This window comes from Enhydra lutris, unplaced genomic scaffold (genome assembly GCF_002288905.1).
Source record: "Enhydra lutris kenyoni isolate GAN:26980312 unplaced genomic scaffold, ASM228890v2 scaffoldscaffold1, whole genome shotgun sequence".
NCBI lineage: Eukaryota > Metazoa > Chordata > Mammalia > Carnivora > Mustelidae > Enhydra > Enhydra lutris.
This window is the reverse complement of record NW_019154085.1, coordinates 82,336,957-82,354,689: the sequence shown is the minus strand read 5'-3', so window position 1 is coordinate 82,354,689 and position 17,733 is coordinate 82,336,957. Positions and strand designations below refer to the sequence as shown.

Genomic DNA, 17,733 nt, shown 5'->3' with positions numbered 1-17,733 from the left:
TGACCTAGCATGACTGTGCAGCTTTCTCTGTGTGTTACAATATCATTCGCCACCTGTGTGTGGTCAGGCCCAACCACATGGCCTCTGCTCTATAAAAGTTAGTCTGTGGGGCAGGGAGGGGTCTCCCTCTCTGTAAGGGGTGACCCCGACTGGTCTGTTTGACGGTCGGTTTGATTCTTGATGCTTGGCGGGAAATAAAGCTTTGCTTGAACTTCGCTTTATATCAGTCTTGCTCCTTTGACCATGGACCCATTATTGGGGGACCCAACCTGGGGTATGATAGTGTCCTCATCACCCAGCATTTCACATACTACCTTCTGTATGCTCTTCTTTACTGATAACCCTGGGGTCATTGGTCAGAGGTGTTTCTTCAAAATACAGTGTTATGTATAAGTCAAAGACTATTTCTTTTAGGGAAAAAAATGGATCCCATATTTAAGTATTTAATTTCTTTAAAAGATATATTTTCAGCTAACTTGTGTATGCAACTGATTTCTTTATTTAGAAGAAAAAACATAACCTATTATCCAAGTGGCTCTTTCCATTTAGATAAGGTATTGGCATCATTTGCTTCTTGAAAATTAGGTTTGTGTCTCATTTTTCTTTTTATACCTGACTATACCTACCATGAAAAATTTTTCTGTAATTGAATTATATTTTTTTCTGAGATTTGGATATAGCATATAGGTTTGTTTGTTTTTTCCCTGCAAGATTTTATTGAATGCAGACACAAAAATTAAACCTTCAGATAGATTTGAAACCTCCTGGTAGACCAATCTAAATAGAGCAAGTTGTTCAGTTTAAGTTATAGATCTAAATCATGGACTTTAGGGATATTTTCTGGACACTGATTTCTTGTCTTGGTTCTAATCATTGGTATTGCATCTCCCTTCATATTATTGATGAGTAGCTGCTATGATTACATGAGAGAACCTCACAAGGATGGGAAGTAGAGACAGAACAGTGCTTTATTTGGTGTTAAGCTAATACTTAGCATTTTTGCCTCATCTGGATACAGACCTTTGAAGGAATGGGTAAGGTACTCTGTGTTCTTAGTGAAGAGTGGTAACAGGGTCTTTGAATGTGAAACATATCCTAATTTTTTTCTCTTCAAAAATAACATTTCAAAACAAGTCAGAATTTCTGAAGGCAATTACAGAGCCACTTGTATTGACAAAATAGCAACAAGATGGGTTGTAGAAGGTTACATATCTATTCATTGCTCAGATGCTTAAGGACATGCCAAAGAACATAACACCTCCCTTTTCTTTTCTCTTGAGAGATGGCTCTATTTTTAATCTTGCCTAGTGTTCTGATTCTTTTGATTGTATTCCAGAAGAAAAATCTGATGAGAATCACATAGGCCACCTACCTTAACCTCACAAATGAGAGGAAGGGAAAACTCACCAGGGGAATTGCATCTCTTTCCTGATGAAAAATGATAATTCCTGACTGATTGAAATGTCATGCTGAGTGGGTGAATAGCAATCTGGGGTCTGTTGCACGCTTCCTAAAACTCTGGATATGTTCTTCAACACAAGGAGGTCTTCTGCTGGTTATCTACTGGGGACATGCAGGGCAAGAATCACCAAGACCAAAATCTATGCTTAGGAAAGTTCTAAAAAAGCTATCTCCTCTAGACTTCTAAGACCCCCATAAAGAAACAAATATAAGAATTATTGCATGTGGGATTACTTAGAGCATTATGATTTCTCAAGCTTGAGAATATATAAACTATAGCAAGCAGGGTATTTCTTAAAACTTTTTTTTTTAAAGATTTTATTTATTTGTCAGAGAGAGAGAGAGAGTGTGTGAGCACAGGCAGACAGAGTGACAGGCAGAGGGAGAAGCAGGCTCCCTGCTGAGCAAGGAGCCAGATGTGGGACTTGATCCCATGATGCTGGGATCATGACCTGAGCCAAAGGCAGCTGCCTAACCACCTGAGCCACCCAGGCATCCCAGCAGGATATTTCTTAAGAGCATGGCCTGAAAGAGTCAGGACAGGTGCCAGGCCTGGGCTGCTCTCTGCATACCCTCACATTCTCTGTCTGAAAATCTTCCCTTTGGGATGGGTACAGTTAACTCCTTCCTTCAGAGGTATAAATCACTGAGAATCATGAGTGTCTTCCTCCTGGTTTTCAACTGGAGATAATCTTTGAGTCAAGGGACTGTAAATCCAGTTGTGTAATAGGAAGGCTGTCTACTGGGGAGGGGAAGATACCTTTGAAAGGAGGAATGGGGAGTGCTGAGGACTTGACAAAGCCACAGCCCTTTCCTGTGACATTGGCAGGGATCCTTAGCTGGTGGTACTCATGCTGAAATAGAGGAGACCCCAGTGGGATTTATCCAGCTTTTCTGTTGGACTTTGTATCTTCAGAGCAGAGAACCCATAGAATTCTTCCAGGGCCTTCATTGTTGGTTTTTTTTTTTTTTTTTAATTTTTATGTAAATTCTAGGTAGTTAACCTGTTGTGTAATACTGGTTTCAGGAGTAGAATTTGGTGATTCATTACTTACATATAATACCCAGGGTGCATCATCACAAGTGCCCTGCTTAATACCTATCACCCATTTAGCCTGTTAATCACCCAACTCCCCTCTAGCAGCCCTCATTTTATTCTCTCTTATGTTTGCTTCCCTCTCTTGCTCTTCCCGCCCCACCTTTCCTTCCTATATGTTCATCTGTTTCCTGAATTCCACATCTGAGTGAAATCATACAGTATTTGTCTTTCTCTGACTGATTTCACTTAGCATAATATACTCTAGCTCCATCCATGTCATTGCAAATGGCAAGAGTTCATTCTTCTTGAGGGCTGAGTAACATTTCTCTCTCTGTGTGTATATATCATTATCCATTCATCAGGCTGTGGACACTATGAACAGTGGGGCTCTTTCCATAGTTTGGCTATTCCTGATAGTGCTGCTGTAAACCTTGGGATGCACGTACCCCTTTGAATCTGTATTTTTTGCATCCTTTGGGTAAATAGCTAGTAGGGCAATTACGGGGTCATAGAGTAGTTCTATTTTTAACTTTTGGAGGAAGCTCCATACTGTTTTCCAGATTGGCTGCACCAGTTTGCATTCCCACCAGCAGTGTAAGAAAGTTCCCCTTTCTCCACATCCTCACGGATATCTGTTGTTTCCTGTATTGTTCATTTTAACCCTTCTGATAGGTGTGAGGTAGTGTCTCATCATGGTTTGTTTTGTATTTCCCTGATGATGAGTGATGTTGAGCATCTCTTCAGTGCCTGTTAGCCATCTGGATATTTTCTTTGGAGAAATGTCTCTTTGGGTCTTCTGCCCATTCCTTGGCTGGATTTGTTTTTTGGGTGTTGAGTTTGCCGAGTACTTTATGGATTTTGGATACTAACCCTTTATTAGATATGTCACTTGTAAATATCTGCTCACATTCGGTTGTTTGCCTTTTAGTGTTATTGTTTATTTTGCTGTGCAAAAGATTTTCTCTTGATGAAATCCTGATAGTTCATGTTTGCTTTTGTTTCCTTGCCTCCTGTGGCATGTCTAGTAAGAAGTTACTATGGTTGAGGTCAAAGAAGTTGCTGCCTCTGTTCACCTCTAGGGTTTTTTTTTTTTTTTTAAAGATTTTATTTATTTATTTGACAGAGAGAGAGATCACAAGTAGGCAGAGAGGCAGTCAGAGAGAGAGGAGGAAGCAGGCTCCCTGCCGAGCAGAGAGCCCGATGCGGGCCTCGATCCCAGGACCCTGGGACCATGACCTGAGCCGAGGGCAGAGGCCCTAACCCACTGAGCCACCCAGGCGCCCTCCTCTAGGGTTTTGATGGTTTCCTGTCCCACTTTTAGGTCTGTTATCCATTTTGAATTTATTCTTGTGTATGGTTTAAGAAAGTGGTACACTTTCATTCTTCATGTAGCTGTCCAATTTTCCCAACACTATTTGTTGAAGAGATCATCTTTTTTTCCCACTGGATATTCCTTCCTGCTTTGTCGAAGTTTGTGGACCATAAAGTTGTGGGACCATCTCTGGCTTTTCTGGTCTGTTCCATTGATCTATATGTCTTTGTGCCAGTACCATACTGTCTCGATGATTAGAGCTTTGTAATAGAGTTTAAAGTCCGGAATTGTGATGCCTCCACCTACGCTTCTCTTTTTTAGCATTGCTTTGGCTATTCGGGGTCTATCGTGGTTCCATGTGTCCTTCATTTCTAACTCTATGCCTGGTGCCAGTAGGAGCTCTGTGTGTGCTGACTCTTGAGTGGATGTCAGCTCAGGACTTGGCAGCAAGGCTGGGGTAACAGGGAAGGAGGGAGAAGGAGATACAGAGACACGTACCTGACACACTGAGGGCTAGCATGCTGAACAGAAGCATTGTCGGATCTTTCTTTTGTCATGGTCCCAGTGCTTTTCATTACTGTTCTTCTTTTGGTGGAAAAAAGGGGCTTTTTGGGGTGCCTGGGTGGCTCAGTGGGTTAAGCCTCTGCCTTTCGCTCAGGTCATGATTTCAGGGTCCTGGGTTCGAACCCCACATTGGGCTCTCTGCTCAGCAGGGAGCCTGCTCCCCCACCCCACCACCTGCCTCTCTGCCTACTAGTGATCTCTGTCAAATAAGTAAATAAAATCTTAAAAAAAAAGAGTGGCTTTTTGTTTTTGTTTCTTCTTACTCCCCCAGGTTTCCACTTCTGCTCCATCCCAGGCCCTCACCTTTGGTCCGGGAGTCTGGGTGCTGTTAGCCTTGTGCTCAAATAGAGTGAATGCATCCCCCTCTTCCCTGGATGCCCTTAAGAGGTCTGTCAGAACAGGACTTCAGGGGCAACCCTTCTCCTTCACCCCTTACACCTTGCCTTTCTCTGCTTTGAATTTACCCCAGACCCAGCCAGGAGCTTAGGCTCTTGCTCAGGATGTAGTTTGTGCTGCTCTTTTGATCTGTCCTCCAGACCCTGCTGCCAAACTGGCAAATTTCCAGATGCTTTATGATCCTATTGTTCTAGGGGAAAAAAAGTTAAATGCTTTTTGAAGGTGGGGGAGGGGGGAAGTCAAGTGCTTTAATTTGGACATCAGAGTGGTTTGGCTTATGTCCTATATCCATCCCAAGGAGTTTACTTAGGCAGACACCCACAAAGGGATTGATCAAGGAGGGACAGGGGTTAGTCATCCATCCTAGGCACCTGGCAAATTCTCTTGCACACCTGGAGACACAGTTCAAGGTACTTGCCAGGAAACCAAAGGTTTGTGCCTCTGGAAGACCAAGGGGGCCTGGTCCCACTGAGTTACAGCAGGGCCCGATGAAGTGATTCTCCATGACTGGGGAGAGGAGCATCCCCTGTGTTCCTCCTCCCTGGTCCTTCCACTGCTTAAAATTTGCATTCACTTCATCTGCATCCCACCAGACCATTCTACCTGGGGACAGGAGGAAGCTGTATGAAGTCTGTGTCCTTGCACCTGCTGTGTGTGGCTGGGAAAGGTTACTGAGCCTAAGGACTGCCTTAGGACTCCTCCCCTGCCTAAAGTTTCCTACTTTAAAAAACTTATATCCCAAATGTCTGCAACTTCCGTTATAGTGATACCTTTCCATGTTCGTTTGTTTGGATAGGCTGCTTGCCATTGACAGCCCTCCTGGACGAGGCCGCTTTGGTTAATCACATGGGTGTTGTGAGTATTGTATTCATAAGTGGATGTAGAGAGGATAATTTGATTGAACTACAAATCCTCACTACACGAGCCACTCCTGCTGAACAGAAATATGTGAACCGGTTATGATCTGGAGCTTCATTAATCTCTGGGATTATGCTGCTGGCACATTGGTTAAATTCTGTGATTTCTGCATCTTACTGTAATCATCGACTTTCTATCAAAGAACTTTGGACACAAAGCAGTGTCTTACTGTAATCATCGACTTTCTATCTAAGAACTTTGGACACAAAGCAGTGTCTTAGAATGTTTCAACGTGAAGGTAGTTGTTGCTGTCCATTTGCAAATCCAGAATTTGTTTCATCTCCTATGGCTTTATGTTATAGCTTTCTTAATGTCAACACGAATGTGCTTCAAGTAGCTTTTAGTCCTAATCTCGTGGTTCTGTTCATTGAAGATAAGCAACGATTTCTTCTCTTCCTCCAGGTTCCCAGTGGGTCTAAATATCTCTTTAGTTGGGCTGGCAGGACCAAGTGAGAAAAGATGAGAAAGGAGGAGGGGAAAAAAAAAAAAAGTAGACGAGAAAATGCAAGAAAAATAAAGAAAAGGGAGAGAAGAGCAAAGCATTCTGGGAAGGTCACTAATGACTTAAAGGCTAGTCTTGTGTACGAGAGCTTAGGAGCCAAGGGTTAGAAAGGACCTATCTGCAGGCTCCCCAAAGAAAGTATGCATGTGTCTTAAGTCAGTCTCTTATGTGACTTGAAGAGTCACACAGAATATTCTCCAGCATCAGGCAGAGGACAGCTGACTAGTAAAGTCTCTAGGGATGAATACAGGCTAACCAGAAAGGCCAGAAAGAATGGATGGTGAAAATACTACTTTCAAAGAGAGACATCCCAGAAAACCCCACAGAACCAGAGGATCTGAAGGTAGGCTGCAATCTCATTTTGGTCTTCCTTTTTTGTCTTAGAGCTGGCAAAACTGAGACCAGGAAGTGAGAAGTGATGAGCCCAGAGCTGCGGTGAGTGGCTGAGCAAAGCTGTGCGTCGTGGGGGTTTTCCATACAGTTGTGCTGCCTTTTCTAGAAATGTAATCCTGGGCAAGTCAGAGCTGTGTGGCATAGAATCACATAAAGCTGGCCAGACCAGAGTTTGATTCATTACATCAAAAGAATAGCCATGTCTAAAATGGAGTTCATCTTTTTGACGTCTTGAAAACTCTTTTTCCGGGCTGCGCTGGACTCTCCCCATGCACAGCTTTCTCAGGGCAGCCCAGGTGGCCTGGCACAGACTTACACCTGAAAGCTTGACGTGGAAACGCGCTCCCCATCCATGTGATTCCATGATTTGATTTCCATTTGGGCAAGGAGAAGGGGACTTAGGGAAGGTATATAGATTACTAACATGGAGAACAGGAGTCCACGCATTCTTCAGGGATGGGATCAGATGCGGCTCAGATTTCTCAATTCACCGAAGCTCCAATGGGTCCGGGGCACCCTCCCTCCCCCATTTTGGTAGCCTCTTTTGTGCAGAAGGAAGTGAACTCATTGGCAGCTGCACTCCGGGAAGGAGAAAGGCTTCAGAACTCCTGGAGAGCTACTTAGTGAAGAGAGTTACTGCTAAAGACGAGGACAACGTATTTCCATCTTACAGATGTGTGGTTTGTTAAGCGCACTTGGCCCTGCCCCATTAAATTAGCGTTCTAATCTCAGTAACTTGTTGGAAGAATTACTGGGGCTCTGCTTCATTGTTCCGTGGCAGGCAGTTTAGTAGAACACTTCGGTAGCAAACGTCAAGACAGAATACCGAGACAGAATTATAGTGTGCCCAGAGCCCCTTAGCTTCTATGGACTGAAGCTTTTATTTATTTACTCATTCTTAAAATTTTTTCTCTGGTATGTGCACTTGTAGCAACAGCACCAAGAGCAATTATGGATCAGACACTTTACTGCTTATTTAGTTATATTTCATGGTTCTGTTTTTAGTAGGTTCTAGATCTCCTGTGATTTAAGTGATTCACAGCCTCTCATTTCTTGGCATATCTGGGTTGCTTCCTCTTAGCTACACTGAAGACTTCAATGGTCTTACAGTCTTGTATTCGGGAAGGTGATATTGTGTGCTGGAGAGATTCTGAAGTGCCAAGTAGCATTCGTGTACTGGTGCCGTGTGATGCTGTGTGGTCCATTTAATGAAGTTCATGCATGCCCAGTGTCCACGGTAATCACTGGTCTTAGTATCTACCCCTGTCCTTTTAACTTAGATGGTGGACAGGAGCTGATATAGTTGGTATACACTGGTCTCGTTTTAAGGTGGTAAGTAGACATAGTGGTTGATTTCTCCTCTTTTGGATAAACTCTTGGAGAACATGTTTGGGAACCATGCAAAGTGGGCACCTTTCAGCAGTGTCAGAGCCACTAAGTCAAAATTCATTCAGTTGTTGCTCTGTAAGGTGCACTTCTAGATGTATTGCTGCAGGATTCACAGATTCTTGGAGCATTTGTTTGGATCAACTTTGATTTTTTCGTAGAGTGCTGTTCTTTGCTGGAATAAGGGAGAAGAGGATGTTGGGAAGATTTCTACCTTCTCTGTGTCTTGGTTTCACTGTTGAGATGCTTGGATGGAATGTGAGTGATTGGAAAGAGTTAAAAAAAATCATTCATTCATCAAGTATTTATTGAATGCCTACTTGGTGTTAGGTGTACTGGAGATACAATATTGAAGAAAATCCAGCCCCTGCTCTCTGGGCATATGTTAGATTCGGGGAAGAGAGAAAATGAACCTGTTTCTGGTGGTAGTAAGTGTTATGCACAAACAAGTAAATGGGGGAGGGGAAAAAGCAACAGGCAAGTAGAGAAGGGGCTAGGGAATGCAGGGATTGCTGTTGTAAAGAAATATGGTCAAGAAAGACCTTTCTGATAAGGAGACCATTGAGCAGAGCATGGAAGGAAGGAAGGGAAGCAGGAAGCCCTGTGGATATCAGATGGAGAATGTCTGGGCAGAGGAAATCCAAGGATGTAGTTAGTCAGCATCTCCCTGCAGCCTTCCTTGAAGGCACAACTTATTTTTCTTGCTGCTTCTGATATACAAGCTGAATATTACCATTTTTACCATAGGTTTTTGCAGTACTTACTATTAAGTGAGAATTATGCATACAATATACTTTATTAGGGCAGTTGCTGTTAAGCACCAGATTCGTTATCTTTCTGTTACATGGAATTCTGATTTAAAAACAAAAAAACAAAAAACAAACTATAGACAAAAAGGAGACTCCAGCTCATGAAACTCTTTATTGCCTCTTAGGTATTTGTAGGCCTAGAAAACTATTCCTCTGGGGATGGGAATGCTACATAAATGCACAATTGTTTTACTGCCCCTGCACTTCAGATCACTAGAGAGTGTTCATCTGAAATAAAAGCAGGTTTGCTTGGGGATAGATTTGAATCAATGATATAACTTGAAATTGTGCCAGCAACCCCATTCTCTCAGTGTATGCTGTGGCACAGGGAAGTGTTGCTATAGGCGGAGGCAAAGGAATGCGTTGGTTTAGCATTAGCCAAATCTGGAAGTAAGCCAGGATCCATCTAGAAACCGTATAGTTAATCCTTGTTGTCAATCACTGTCAACTGGCCCAGAGCTATCAAATCAGATCTTTGAGGCTGGCATACTATAGTCAACAGTAGTGAAGCAGACAAAGTTAGGGATATGATGAATTAATAAGAGAATACCTTCATATTTTTAAACCAAAGTTATTTTGGAATCCTGGAAAATATTCAAAAGATATTCAAGAATCAACTCTTCAAAGCAGATTACTCCTAGTTACATCTGATCCCCGCCCCCCCCCCGGCCCAGGGTCCCTTGTAATAGCCCCATTATAAGCTGTATTTTGTAAATATTGAGGGGTCCTCTAGGTAAAGAGGATATTGTTCAGTTAAACATGCTTATGAATGAATAAATATGGATTTTTCAATCTATTTCTATGAAAGTTTAAAACATTTTAAAAGTATCAAACATCAGAAATCAAATGAGAGCTAATTTACCAAGAGCAGAGCTAATATATCATTTTTAAGGGGCACCTTTCTTGATTTCTTTTTCCTTGCCGTCTTCCAACCCCTGCCCCTCCTCCCGCCTCCACCCCCCTCCCCACCCCACCATTCCTGCCAACCGGCTGCATGGGATGCAGTTCCTCTGAGCTCTGACTGTACTGTGTATGTCTCAATCACAGTTATGGGCACTTGTGAATTCAGTATCTGTCCAAGGCTTTCTGGAAAAAAGGGACCATGTCCTTGAGCTCAGAATTGCCAGCACTTTGTGCGATACTTGATATGTAATGGGGTTCTGTGTATGTTTATTGAAGAGATGAGTGAATGAATGAATTAAGGTATATATCTGGTTCTGAACTTCCTGGTAACCAAAGCTAAAAGAAAAATAAATCGATCACACAGTTCTCATAGGCATAGATTAAACTGAGCATTCCTTCAGAACATACAGTTCTCGTCTTGGTGCTAAGTTCCTGAAAGTATCTGATGAAACGTGGTATAAAGGTAGTGAGTTATAAGAAGTGTTATTTTCAATACTCCATAAGCTCCTCTGGCCCTGGCCTCAATGAAAGAAATCCTGTGGCTTTTGGTAGAGCCTTGCAGCTGGATGCTAACTCTGGCTCCCACAGGTTCTGGGTTTTCATTAGCTTCTTAGCAGATTCCCTGCTAGAATATTCTTTTTCCCAGATGGCAGTGGGCCCACAAAAGAGCTTCCTTTGTGCTGCTGCATTTTATTTTCATGACTGCAACTATCTAATAGATACTGTACTGGAAGATTTTATTGTGCTATGAAGCAAAGTGTGTGAACTAAGGGAAAAGCTCCAGTAGAAGCAAGTTGTAAGTTTGCTGTAGTCAATTTAAGACTTGCAGCCTGCCCTGGCCGGTGGGGTCCTCCAGTTGCTTCAGACAAGTTGCACTTGCTGACATTTTGGGCTTTCTTTCTTTCTTTCTTTCTTTTTTTTTTAATTTTTGAATAAATATATAATGTATTTTTAGCCCCAGAGGTATAGGTCTGTGAATCGCCAGGTTTACACACTTCACAGCACTCACCCGCCCCCCGCAATGTCCATAACCCCACCACCCTCTCCTGACCACCCCCCCGCCAGCAACCCTCAGTTTGTTCTGTGAGATTAAGTCTTTTATGGTTTGTCTCCCTCCCAATCCCATCTTGTTTCATTTATTCTTTTCCTACCCCCCAAACCCCCCACGCTGCATCTCTTCTTCCTCATATCAGGGACATCATATGATAGTTGTCTTTCTCCGATTGACTTATTTCGCTAAGCATAATATCCTCTAGTTCCATCTACGTCGTTGCAAATGGCAAGATTTCATTTCTTTTGATGGCTGCATAGTATTCCATTGTGTGTGTGTATACACACACACACCCACACACACACACACACACACACACACACCACATCTTCTTTATCCATTCATTTGTTGATGGACATCTAGGTTCTTTCTATAGTTTGGCTATTGTGGAATTTGCTGCTATAAACATTAGGGCGCACATGCCCCTTTGGATCACTACATTTGTACCTTTAGGGAAAATACCCAGTAGTGCAATTGCTGGGTCATAGGGTAGTTCTATTTTCAACTTTTTGAAGAACCTCCATGTTGTTTTCCAGAGTGGTTGCACCAGCTTGCATTCCCACCAACAGTGTAAGAGGGGTCCCCTTTCTCTGCATCCTGGCCAGCAACTGTCATTTCCTGACTTGTTAATTTTAGCCATTCTGACTGGTGTGAGCTGGTATCTCACTGTGGTTTTGATTTGTATTTCCTTGACGCTGAGTGATGTGGAGCATTTTTTCATGTGTCCGTTGGCCATTTGGATGTCTTCTTGCAGAAATGTCTGTTCATGTCCTCTGCCCATTTCTTGATTGGATTATTTGTTCTTTGGGTGTTGAGTTTGCTACGTTCTTTATAGATTTTGGATACTAGCCCTTTATCTGTTACATCGTTTGCAAATATCTTCTCCCATTCTGTCAGTTGTCTTTTGGTTTTGTTAACTGTTTTCTTTACTGTGCAAAAGCTTTTGATCTTGATGAAATCCCAATAGTTCATTTTTTGCCCTTGCTTCCCTTGCCTTTGGCGATGTTCCTAGGAAAAAGTTGCTGCGGCTGAGGTCGAAGAGGTTGCTGTTTGTGTTCTCCTCAAGGATTTTGATGGATTCCTTTTGCACATTGAGGTCCTTCATCCATTTTGAGTCTATTTTCATGTGTGGTGTAAGGAAATGGTCCAATTTCATTTTTCTGCATGTGGCTGTCCAATTTTCCCAACACCATTTATTGAAGAGGCTGTCTTTTTTCCATTGGACATTCTTTCCTGCTTTGTCAAAGATTAGTTGACCATAGAGTTGAGGGTCTATTTCTGGGCTCTCTATTCTGTTCCATTGATCTATGTGTCTGTTTTTGTGCCAGTACCATACTGTCTTGATGATGACAGCTTTGTAATAGAGCTTGAAGTCTGGAATTGTGATGCCACCAATGTTGGCTTTCTTTTTCAATATTCCTTAGGCTATTCAAGGTCTTTTCTGGTTCCATATAAATTTTAGGATTATTTGTTCCATTTCTTTGAAAAAAGTGGATGGGATTATGACAGGGATTGCATTAAATGTGTAGATTGCTTTAGGTAGCATAGACATTTTCACAATATTTGTTCTTCCAATCCAGGAGCATGGAACATTTTTCCATTTCTTTGTGTCTTCCTCAATTTCTTTCATGAGTACTATATAGTTTTCTGAGTATAGATTCTTTGCCTCTTTGGTTAGGTTTATCCCTAGGTATCTTATGGTTTTGGGTGCAATTGTAAATGGGATTGACTCCTTAATTTCACTTTCTTCTGTCTTGTTATTGGTATAAAGGAGTGCAAATGATTTCTGTGCACTGATTTTATATCCTGACACTTTACTGAATTCCTGTACAAGTTCTAGCAGTTTTGGAGTGGAGTCTTTTGGGTTTTCCACATATAGTATCATATCATCTGCAAAGAGTGATAGTTTGACTTCTTCTTTGCCCATTTGGATGCTTTTAATTTCTTTTTCTTGTCTAACTGCTGAGGCTAGGACTTCTAGTACTATGTTGAATAGCAGTGGTGATAATGGACATCCCTGCCATGTTCCTGACCTTAGCAGAAAAGCTTTCAGTTTTTCTCCATTGAGAATGGTATTTGCAGTGGGTTTTTCATAGATGACTTTGATAATATTGAGGTATATGCCCTCTATCTCCACACTTTGAAGAGTTTTGATCAGGAAGGAATGCTGTACTTTGTCAAATGCTTTTTCAGCATCTATTGAGAGTATCATATGGTTCTTGTTCTTTCTTTTATTAATGTATTTGTATCACATTGATTGATTTGTGGATGTTGAACCAACCTTGCAGCCCTGGATTAAATCCTACTTGGTCATGGTAAATAATCCTTTTAATGTACTGTTGGATCCTATTGGCTAGTATTTTGGTGAGAATTTTCGCATCTGTGTTCATCAAGGATATTGGTCTGTAGTTCTCTTTTTTGATGGGATCCTTGTCTGGTTTTGGGATCAAGGTAATGCTGGCCTCATAAAATGAGTTTGGAAGTCTTCCTTCCATTTCTATTTTTTGGAACAGTTTCAGGAGAATAGGAATTAGTTCTTCTTTAAATGTTTGGTAGAATTCCCCCCGGAAGCCGTCTGGCCCTGGGCTTTTGTTTGTTTGGAGATTTTTGATGACTGTTATGGGTCTGTTCAGGTTTTCTATCTCTTCCTGGTTCAGTTGTGGTCCTTTTGGGCTTTCTGAGGAAGGGACTGTTTTCCCAGTCAGAATACAGGTGAGAATCAGCTATGGATATCTGCTCAATTAAAAAAAACAAACATTTTAGGGGGTGCCTGGGTGGCTCAGTGGGTTGAGCCTCTGCCTTTGGCTCAGGTCCTGATTCTGGGGTCCTGGGATCGAGCCCTGCATCAGGCTCCCTGCTCAATTGGGAGCCTGCTTCCCCCCCTCTCTCTGCCTGCCTCTTTGCCTACTTGTGATCACTCTCTCTCTGTCAAATAAATAAAATCTTTAAAAAATAAAAGGTGAGGGGCGCCTGGGTGGCTCAGTGGGTTAAAGCCTCTGCCTTCGGCTCAGGTCACGATCTCAGGGGCCTGGGATCGAGCTCTATATCGGGCTCTCTGCTCAGTGGGGAGCCTGCTTCCCCCTCTCTCTCTGTCTGCCTCTCTGCCTACTTGTGATCTCCATCTGTCAAATAAATAAATAAAATCTTTAAAAAATAATTTTTTAAACCAGTTGCTTTTGGGAAGAGAGAATCATGCTGAGAAGAATGAAGATAATGTTGCAAAGGGAAAGAAGATTGATTGCTTTTTGTGTGGGTGGGAGAGAGAGGAGAGATACTTAAGAAATTCTTTGATCCAGCCACAGTATTTACTGAAATGTTTTCAAGGATGTATTTTCTTGTAAGTTGGATAATCACTTAGGAGAGAAGACATTGAGAGGTGAAGTGCTCTGAATCCCAAGGCATTCTGAGGAGAATGGGCAAGAAAGATCTTTATTAAGCATCTACTATTTTCCAGACATCTCTTGAAGAGAGACATTTCTCTCTCTTCTCAATGTTTGAGACAGTTTTCTTTTCCTTTGGACTCTTATGGTCTAGGAAAGGGAAACTGCATTAATGATGTTAAGTAAATGATTAAGATCATTCATATAGCGTCTACTTTCTCAAAGCCAGTATCAGATCCAGTTAGTGTGTCCCAAAGCTCAGGCTGATATTGTTTTTTTAATTTTAAAAGTGCTCTGGTGGTTTCCCATTTGTTCTGAACCCATCGAGGCTTCAGAGCTGTTGCAAGGCGGGTACATTTAAGGGCACATCTAGGATTCTCTGTACACAAAAATACATGTCTTATAGATAGGTGTATATATTTCAAAAATATGTAGCCATTTTGGAATCTCTCCTTAAACATTTATTTAAAAGCATTACATCTAGAACATAAACTCAACAAGACCTAGGGTTTTTTTGTTTGTTTGTTTGTTTGTTTGTTTTGTACATTTTGTGTAATGTAACTCACCTACCTACAACCAGGCTCAGCATCGCAGTTACCCAATACATGCTTGTGCACGCAGGAGTGAAAGAATCATCATAGTTCTTTATGTCAGGCTTTAGTTAGTCAACTTTGTATTAGTAGACATTTAGATTGTTTCCATTTTTTCTTCTATAAACTATACTGATCCATGCTACAATTGAGTCCTTTATCTATACATTGTTGCTTTTTATAAACAAATACCTTTCATTATAATAGATTCCTGGGAGTGGAATTGCTGGGTCAAAGGATACATATTTTAGATCCTGATACTACCTTTTTGGGTGCAGTTCAGCACAGTGGATCAGTGATCCCATCTCTTTCTTTCTTCCTTTCTTTCTAAGATTTATTTATTTATTTATTTATTTGACAGACGGAGATCACAAGTAGGCAGAGAGGCAGGCAGAGAGAGATGAGGAAGCAGGCTCCCTGCTGAGCAGAGAGCCCAATACAGGGCTTAATCCTAGGACCCTGGGATCATGACCTGAGCCGAAGGCAGAGGCCTTAACCCACTGAGCCACCCAGGTGCCCCTAAGATTTTATTTATTTAAGAGAGAGAGAGAGAAAGGGCACAAACAGGCAGAGAAGCAGGCGGGGGGTGTGGGGGGAGAAGTAGGCTCCCCGCTGAGCAGAGAGGCCGATGTGGGGCTCGATCCTGGGACCCCGAGATCATGACCTGAGCCGAAGGCAGAGGCCCAACCCATTGAGCCACCCAGGCGCCCATCTTTCTTACAGTGTGTAAGATGATTTGTTTCATCTCAACTTGGCTGATACTAGGAGCTATCGTTCTTACATATACATGTATATATGTATGTATGTATGTATGTATTTTTCAAGTCAATAAATTTTTGTTTAAGGAATGTTGCATGTGATTCCTTCCATTGCCAGTCTCCTTGGTTCCTCCAAAGTCTGAGTCCTCATCTTCAAGGTAGCCCTTTTAAAAGAACTTCTGCTCCAACCACTGTTGTCATTGTCAGTCCACAGTTCTTTTCATGGCGCTTCTTTGATCTCCACTTGACTGTGGACATACTTGAAAAATTCCCCACCTGCACGTATATGAAATGCTCTCTGATCATTTACTCCAAAGGCAGTGACCCATGTTTCAAATCACTTTTTACCATAGAACTTTACTGTTTGAAAATCTAGCACAGATCTCATTTGGATGGATGTTCTGAAAGGCTGTTTTCATTCAGTGTATTTGCTTTTTGTTTTTTTACGGTATCATTAAATTCCAGAATTTGGAAGGCTTACTGCTTCATCTAAGTTTCTACTTATCCTGCTTAGGAGCTAGGGCAATAGAGTGTGGTTTTTTTCCTCCTCAGTTGGGAGAGGCTGTGGGATGGTATTATTTAATGAAATTATCTTTTTAAACCTCAGTTTCTGTTCTCTTTGTTACTCTCTGCACCCCCTGTTTGAATACATGGACTCTGGTCATTGGTCTAGAGTTAACTGTACATCATTAGCAAGTGGAATCTGCCCGCTCTCTGACAGACCATGCCTGCGTTTCTAAACCAAATTTAACCCTCTGGGAGTGATCTGCCGTTGGAAACATGTGCTCTCTTGTCCCCAGCCCAGCCAGCCAGTGTGAGTGACTGAGATGCCATAGGCAGTTCTTGTTGGCTGTTAAGGATGTCTGACCTTGATCTTTGTGCCATAAGCCCTGTAGATGGGAAAAATCTATGTGTGACCAACAGATAGCTCTCTTTACAGTACTTGCTTGATAGAAATGACTTACTGTTGGTCTCTTTCATGGGTTTTCAGCAGAGGCTTTTCTAGAACTCACAGAAGCTTGTGTGCAACACTCTTCAAAAATGGTGTTACCAGTACTTTGTCTTCTGAAGTAGTGTTTTCTTCTCTTTGGTTCACACATGTGAACTGTGTAAACCAGTATATTCCTTTTTGCTTTGGTTACCAGGAAGTTGAGTACCAAATGTAAATCTTAATCACTCATTCATTTGTTTTACTCAGTAAATAGACTTGGAGCCCCTATTACATGTCAGGCCCCATAAAAGTGCCGGGGATTCTGAGCTCAAGGACACAGTGTCCACCCTCCAGCAAAGTGGTTCGAGTTCTAACTCGAAAAGGAATGTCCTGCCTCCTTGAGTCTTGCTTTGGATTCTTGCCCTAGACAGGGAGAGCCCAGCTTTTCCCATGGAACATAACCCCTCTCCACTAAACTTATTAGCACTAGAAAGAAGGCAGCTCATTTTCCTCTCAGGTGTAGACAAAGGCTGCTGTTGTCCCAGAGTGAAGGGCTTTTGGTGAGTTGGTTAGCACACAGCCTGGCCTGTGCTGATTTTCAGATGGAGACCATCAGATATGATCTGCCACCTCATTAGGTTGACACTGTTCCTGCCCCTCTTGTAATAATGTCACTGGAGCACTTTACAGTCTTAGGTAAGTGCTGTAAGCATACACTACCCAGGTAACCCAGGGTCAGTGGCGGCAGATGCTTGAAAAAGCACTTGTTTTCTCATTCCCTGCTGTGTTTAAGGTATAACAGGCCAAGATGTATAATAATTGGGCAGGTTTAAATATTAGAGGAGCAGAACTTGCAGCAATATAACTATTTTTATCTGTGATTCAAACTTGTACTTTTTCAAGATCAAGGGGACAATGAAGGAAATTAGATGATTGCTACAGACTTACAGAAGTAAGCTCATTTATTCTAGAGAAGAGAAGGCAGAAAGGAGCCCTCAAGTATTTGAAGATCTATAAGATAGGCAATAATTAGGAACTCCTCTCCTTTTCAGTGAAAACAAGAGAAATATAAGTCTTATATCGATTCACAGAAGAATTAGGTTAGGCTGAGAGCTCGCTGACTAGAGACTAGAGAAGCCTGTAGGCAGGGGGGAGGGGGAAGGGGAGATGGTGCAGGCTCACCTATTTCTAACTTGTTTTTGTCTTTTAGTAGGCAGTTATTTTCTTGGCCGGAATTGGGTTCCACAAGCTGTTTTGGAGGGTGGTATCAGACCGTGTGCTAATTCATAAAAGCATATAACCTGCCCTTGGAGAACCATGTGGGTGTGGTGGGATTTGGG

At 42.1% G+C, this 17,733-nt stretch overlaps 1 protein-coding gene across 1 annotated transcript in view; it reads left to right on the top strand.

Moving 5' to 3' along the window:
• Positions 1–17,733, top strand: part of LOC111144867 (LY6/PLAUR domain containing 6B) — a 179,686-nt gene that overhangs the window by 85,383 nt on the left and 76,570 nt on the right. The window lies entirely within an intron of this gene.